The sequence below is a fragment of the Dermacentor silvarum genome, chromosome 2 (assembly GCF_013339745.2).
Source record: "Dermacentor silvarum isolate Dsil-2018 chromosome 2, BIME_Dsil_1.4, whole genome shotgun sequence".
In the NCBI taxonomy this organism is placed as follows: domain Eukaryota; kingdom Metazoa; phylum Arthropoda; class Arachnida; order Ixodida; family Ixodidae; genus Dermacentor; species Dermacentor silvarum.
The window spans coordinates 67550833-67557970 of NC_051155.1; positions in this window are offsets into that span (position 1 = coordinate 67550833).

Below are 7138 nucleotides of genomic sequence, written 5' to 3' on the forward strand. Positions count from 1 at the left end.
TTCCATTTGCCATTACCTCAGCGCCTGAGTATTTTCAAAAGCAGATGGCCAGAATTCTTGAAGGACAGGAAGGGGTAGCAAATATGATTGAGGATATACTGGTCTTCGGACGCACTCAAGAGGAACATGATGTCCCACTGAACCAGGTTCTGTCCCGTCTTGCCGAGGACGGGAGTAATTGTGTCCGCACAAGGCATCAGGCCGGGCCCAGGCAAGGTTGCAGCCATCAAGACCATGGAAGCTCCAAAAGACGTTGCAGGCGTCAGGCGTCTTCTTGGGATGGTGAATCATCTGGCTAGGTTCTTGCCACATATCTCTGACATAACCACTCCAATCAGGGCCTCCCTCCTCAACAATCTCTCCTCAACAAGTCTGCAAGCTAGACTTGGCAGCATGAACAAGAGGCCGCATTTGTCAAGGTGAAGGAGATACTGACATCCGATAGGTCTATGGTCAAGTACAACCAGTCGTATGCAACCACTGTCTCAGCTGATGCTAGCTCGTTTGGACTTGGGGCAGAGCTGCTGCAGACGCAGCCATCTGCTGAGCGCCGTCCTGTCGCTTTTGCCTCGAGAGTAATGCCGAAGATGGAGCCGAGATATAGCCAAACTGAAAAGGAAGCTTCGGCTATAACCTGGGCTCTCTGGAGGTTTGACGAATTCGTACGTGGCATCTCACTCGACATTGAGACAGATAACCTACCCCTCGTCTCTGTTTTTGGCAAGATGGAGCTCGACATGTAGCTTCCAAGAATACAAAGGCTGCGGATCAAAATGATTCCTTACCAATTTCAGGTACTTCATGTGCCTGGTAAGCTCTTAGCTATAGCTGATGCTCTCTCACGCATCAAAAACCCAAATTAATCTCTCATGGATACTGTGCAGCTCCTTACCACAGAAACTGTAGCCTGCACACCCCTTGATGTAATGGAGCTCTATATTGCAGAAACAGTGGCTGCCACATTTGAAGTTTTTCCACTAAAGCGCAGGAGGTGCGTCGAGCACAAAGTTCGGATGACGAATGCACTACATTAATCTCCTTCTGTCAGCGGAGGTGGCCTCGGAAAAACAAGCTGCCGTTGCACATCTCCAGGTATTCTTCGATGATTGATGAACATTCTGTTTGCGACGGCGTACTGCTCAAAGGTGTCTTTTTGGTTATTCCATTGTCACTTCGGTCTACAGTCTTGGCACCACTACACGAGGGACATCAATGCGTTAACCGAAGCAAAGCCCTAGCGCGAGATTCAGTATGGTGGCCTGGCATCTCTAATGACAGTACCTCTCTGGTCGCCAACTGTGAGAAATGCGCTGTCACTCGAGTTAACTTCGCTGAGTCACTTATACCGACACCTCTCCCGGATGGTCCATTGCAACTTCTCAGCATGGACCTATTTCACTTCAGTAGGCAAACTTTCCCCCTGGTGGTTCATTGCTACTCGAGGTACCCACAAGTAATAACCTTGAGGAGTACAACCACGCAAGCTGTCCTCGATGTGCTAAAGAGCGTATTCGCCCGCCACGGGATACCCGAGGAGATTCGGTCTAACAATGGCCCGCCATTCTCGTCACGAGATTTTGCAGCCTTCGCTTCGTATGACTTCGTCCATACGACAAGCAGTCCCCACTACGCCCAGTCCAATGGGGAAGTAGAGAGAATGGTAAGGATGGTCAAAAACCTCTTCACCAAGGAAGAAGACCCCCCACATGGATCTGCTATGCTACAGGGATACCCCAGGCTTCAATAGTTTTAGCCCGGCTCAGCTCTTGAAGGGTCATCGGCTAAGAACCAAAGTCCCCAGGGAAGCAATAGTTTCTACACCCAAATGTGCCACCGAAAGACACAGTAGCATTGAGAAACGTGTCCTACCAAAAAAAAGCAGGAAAGGAGCTACAATCAGCGTCATCGGGCCAGGCATCAAATGCAACTTCCAATAGGACAGCAAGTCTGGGTGCTGCCAGAAAACGTAAAAGGAACCGTGTTAAGCCCAGTACAAAGACCCAGGAGCTACATAGTAGAAACAGGACAAGGCGGCATCTTGCAGCGCAACAGGTGTCACCTTGTCCCCTTTGTTCCAGCATCGCCGCCACCCCACACTTCATCAGGAGAAACCAAACCATAGCAAGTATCTCAACCAACTCAAGGTCCTCCAAGTACCACTATAACGACGAGTGACTCGGGACAGGGTGGTGATCGTGTTGGTGTTTGTGGTCGGGATGGTCTTGTGCGCACGCGTAGCGGCCGACGCGTTGTTCCGCCGGACCGTTTGGACTTATGGCTGCCGAATGTAGGAACACCGTGGAGATGTAGAGGTCGCTACTACTGTGTTGAGGAGTGGCGCACCCTCCTAGCTGTGAAGCGTTTGTGCTAAGCAGAATAAAAACAGTGGTTGTTTGTGTTCAGTGTCGACCGGCTTTCTCATTGCGGGCCTCTTGAGTACCATCCCCGGTGAACTGGCAACACTACAGTGTAGACGTGCTAATTAGGCGAAGTATGAAGTGGCAAAGGCGTAAAGAGACTTGTAAGGAGCAGTTATGAATTAGCTGCACATGGGAACGAAAAAAGACGTGGCCGGGAGTAGCCTTGCAGCGCACGCCTACTTGGCTCACCTTTTCGCCTTGGTAGACATCGTTTCCTATTTTTGAGATCGTTTCGTCTGGTTCCTCGTGTCAAACATACCCAAGCCAACAAAATCCATTAGATGCCATCCTGTTATAGCTATGCGGACGCGTCTCGTTAGGCCTACGGGCGCCGGAATCGTAGAACGATCTTAGAAGTTGGGCGCAAGATGCGCTTATAGCTAACGTTTCAGGTCAGTTTAAAAATAGTGAAAGCTCATTTCAGTAGTTACGGGCGATCTCCGCGAGTGAGAAGGTAGCCATCACGAGAATTCACGCTGACACGGGAGCCATGGTGCCGCCATGTTGGATAACGCTATTTCTTAGCTTGCGTAAAAATTAGATCTCTGTGCTAGAGCCACGCTTCGACGCGTACGGTCTGTACTGCACCATCTGCGCATGCATGAGACGAGTGGGCGCGAGCTCGCGTGCGCCGGTACGCGTACGTATAGTTTGGTCTTTAGTTTCCGAACCGGTTTACGAACGACTCGACCAAATGATGATAAATGAACATGGAACAGATAGCCTGGGTAGCAATCATACTCGTGTCACTCTAATTTGTTGGAGAAACACCAACGAAAGACAGTTAGCAACCGCAGCAGAATAAACTAAATGAAAAACAAACAGCAGCAACAGCAAAAAGCGTAGACAAGAAAATGTAGGCCTTTCCTACTGCAGCCTGGGATTACAAGGAACTCGTAGACCTCCTGCTGCAGATGAGACAAGCACGGCTAAAAAGTGATTTAAGAAGGAAAGAGGAAACCACGCAAGAGGTTAAATAAGGAAATAAAACAAGCTATGAAAGAGCGTAAGCAGGCGTTTAGAGATTATCGAGAAGCGAAAACAATTGGCCGCCATCCCGCCCTGCGAACGTGAATGTCCAGCGAAGCTGTAAAGAACACCCCACATGATCGAGCATTGTATTCACGCTGTTCTGGTTTCTTTACGTTCCGTGGTCTACGCATGGCAGTCTTAGAATGAACCGAATGAGTTGCTAGACGGCTCTCCGTTTTATATATGAAAGCGTGGGGATGTCACTAAGTATATATACATATATATATATATATATATATATATATATATATATATATATATATATATATTGTAATGGAATAAAGGAGACAGAGACAGCACCCAGTCCTGGGCCAGCTGTTATATTGCCTACCTCGTCGTCTTTCAGGCCCGAAGCCATGTGCACATTATCTATGCACTATATATATATATATATATATATATATATATATATATATATATGTGTGTGTGTGTGTGTGTGTATGCTGTACGCCTGCTTGAAAAGAAATATATGCTGTTTGCCGTCAATTGTCAACCTGGAGTTTAATGTTTACGCCACCAAATATTCCGACCAACGTGAGGTATACCGCTTCGCTGTAAAAATTATTCATGGCTCTGCTACCGCAAACGCCAGAGACCAGTGGAGCAGGGGAAAGAAAGCCTAGTACAGTAGTAGCAAACCACACACTTAGGTTCCTGGCGCTCAGGATTTCTTCGCGATGTTCTGTGAAGTATCCCGATGATTTCAATCGGCCGCGTTCACAAGCCTCCGGATCGTCATTTCTTCGCTTACGCGAACTCTCGGCTTCCACCAATCTAAATTCGGGGTGCTCACTTCTGCCACGTTTCGTTTCAGCTTCCCTAGCTCTGGCTTCAGTCTTTCGGAAGCAACTAGTGTATAGCTAGCTCTCTGGTCGAAACCTGCCGAGCCGCCGCCAGAGGCATCGGCTGCAGTTACGGACACCAGGCGCGTTCAGCGCGAACGCGAGGAAACGCGATCGGCGTCAGCAGCAGCTCTACGCCTACCACTACCACATGCCTCACTCCTCCTCGCCACCTCGCATCTGCTATGCTGCGCGATGCTATTTTTATCTTCTGATTTCACTCAGTCTCTCTTCGCTCTCTCTTCCCCAGCTCGGCGAAGCTATCGCACAAATGGTATGGAGTATGGCGTTTTGTGTATACGTCTCGAAATTTTCCGACCAGCAAGAGGCATACAGCTTTGCTGTAAATGTTGAGATTACTGCTTACATGGAAGAAGTGGTGGCGAGCGAACTAGTCCATCAATAATAAACGTACATGTGAAAGCTGGGTGCAAAAATGGTATATGTATAGAGAGAAATAGAAGAGAGGAAATACAGAGAGGTTAACCAGACGCACGTACGGTTTGCTGCCCAGCAGTGGAGGAAGGGGTATAGATATGAAAAGATGGAGAAAGGAAATAGAGCACAGTTTCGTGCACATTTGAAACTTCGCACGGAGTCTACAGACATTCGCCAATACCTGTCGACTTGAGGTAGTGCAACAATGCTTTCGTGGCTTTCTGTGCCATCGACGCATACGGGCATGGTCCAAGAAAGCAACTAGTGTTCTTTAAAGATTTTCGTTTCCGAAAATGGTCGAGAGTCCAGCCGGTTCAATAGTGTCCGGAGAGCTTCACGCTCGACGTCGAACTGGGGACAGAGAGATAAGACATCTTCAATTGTTTCTCTGGTCCCACAAGAGTCGCACATGGGCGTATCCCCCATTCCAATGCGGAACGAGTAGGCCTTTACTCAATACTTAATACCAGCCCGAGCCAGAGGCGGCACAATACTGTCGCCTCAGAGCGGGAAATGTTTGATGGAACTTGTAATTTCAAAGATGGGTCCATTTTGTGGAGATGACACTCCGGGAGGTTAAGAGAAGACTAATATTTGTGAGTCACAGCTTTAGCCACTATATGAAGTTTTCCTGCAGCGTCGGTCCTGGATAAGGGAATTGCGAGTGGTCGGCCTTCTAGATGAGCAGACCGGGCAGCTTCGTCGGCGAGGCCGTTACCAGCAATGCTGGTATGTCCCGGTTGCCACTGAAATATAATTTCATGCCCTTTAATCGATAGCTTGATGGTGGTCTTCTCTTATCTCCTGTGCCAACTGATCATGAGTCCTGTGAGAAAGGGCAATATGCAGACTCTGAAGTGCTGCCTTAGAATCACAAAACTTGACCCGTTTCTGAGGTGTCTTTTGCAGGAGGTATTGTACAGCAGCACGCAGGGCAGCAGGGCCTTCCAGTGTTGTCTAATACGTGCAAGTCAAATATTCGCTCGTTGGAGAGCTTACAGGGCCAAGCATTGCGCACTTGCTTAGGACTTCCTCGCTGCGCGTCAACACCTGCAACAATCGTCCTCAATAAAGATGATCCAAACATACGTTGCGATGGATTGTCTCAAGGCGCATAGCCGTCATTTTTCCGCGTCCCCGATCATCAGTTGGCGTTCTTGCCTTCGCAGAGACCATGTTCCACGTTTTCTGAAGTTATCGTCACCAATCCAGATTGTCTTCCATCAGGATACACCCCAGAAGCAAGGCCTTCATTCCCCTTGTGATGCCAGCAACAGCCTCGGGTGCGCCTAAGTATTCCGGGAGTAAAGAACAAAGCCTATCACCCACCCAAGAATAGGTCTGAGACAGATGACGCCGCTATTAATGAATGAGACCTACGGGGACCGAATACACATCTATACCGAAGGTTCGGTCTCATCTACCAGCCCTTCAGGTGCCGTTTATTTATTTCAGTTTCGCAGCAGACAGCACATAAAGCCTGATGCTGGGACAGAAGCTAAAGGCAGTTTATGCCTGACGAGGCCTTAGCCCAAACAGTTCAGAGTGACGCACTTACAAAACGTGGGAAAAAATGTGCTGAACCAAACATTGACAATAAAATTGCGTTGACCAAGAAAACTTACATAACATGACATTTTGCACCGTCCTATAACAACGAGAACGCGACGCTTGTTCAGTAGTAAACGCAACAGATCATACATTGCATGACACTATCTAAATTTACATACAATTAAATAAAAAAAAACAAGATGCATTTCACTTGTGCATCGTTAAAACCTCTCACATAATAGATAACATTGATTCAATGTACACAATAAAAGGGACGTGGTACACAAGATTTACAGATCACTTTCTGTGTTACAAACAAAATGCTTAGTTCTGATTGTACTTTATACCAGAGGACAACAATGTTTCTATACCATGGCGTTTGAATACACGTGATGTACATTCAAAGTTTAGCATTCCTTCAAATTTGTTCAAGATGGCACGTATTTGATAGGTCATTGTTTGCTTTCCATAGTTTGTTCTAATTTTTGGTGTTCGATGTTTTTGGTGCCTTAAAAGATATTGAGCGTTTTCAGAGCCACAACTTTCGTAAAGCTTCTTCTGGTGTACTTCTTGCAAAACTTTTAAATGATATAACTGGTCCGCCCTTAGGATGCTATGTTTCTTGAACAGAGGAGCTGTTCTTAAATCCTGCACATTTCCATTAAAAGACTCAAAGCAGCGCATCACTTTTTTTTGTAAAGTAATAAGTTTATTGTAATTGTGTTGCGTAGTGGTCCCCCACACCAATAAACCATAAGTTAACTTGGAGTAAAAGAGGGAAAAATAAATATTCTTTTTTAGCCAGAAAGGTATGATCTGACCTATCTTGTATAGACATCCAACTGTACGGGCTAG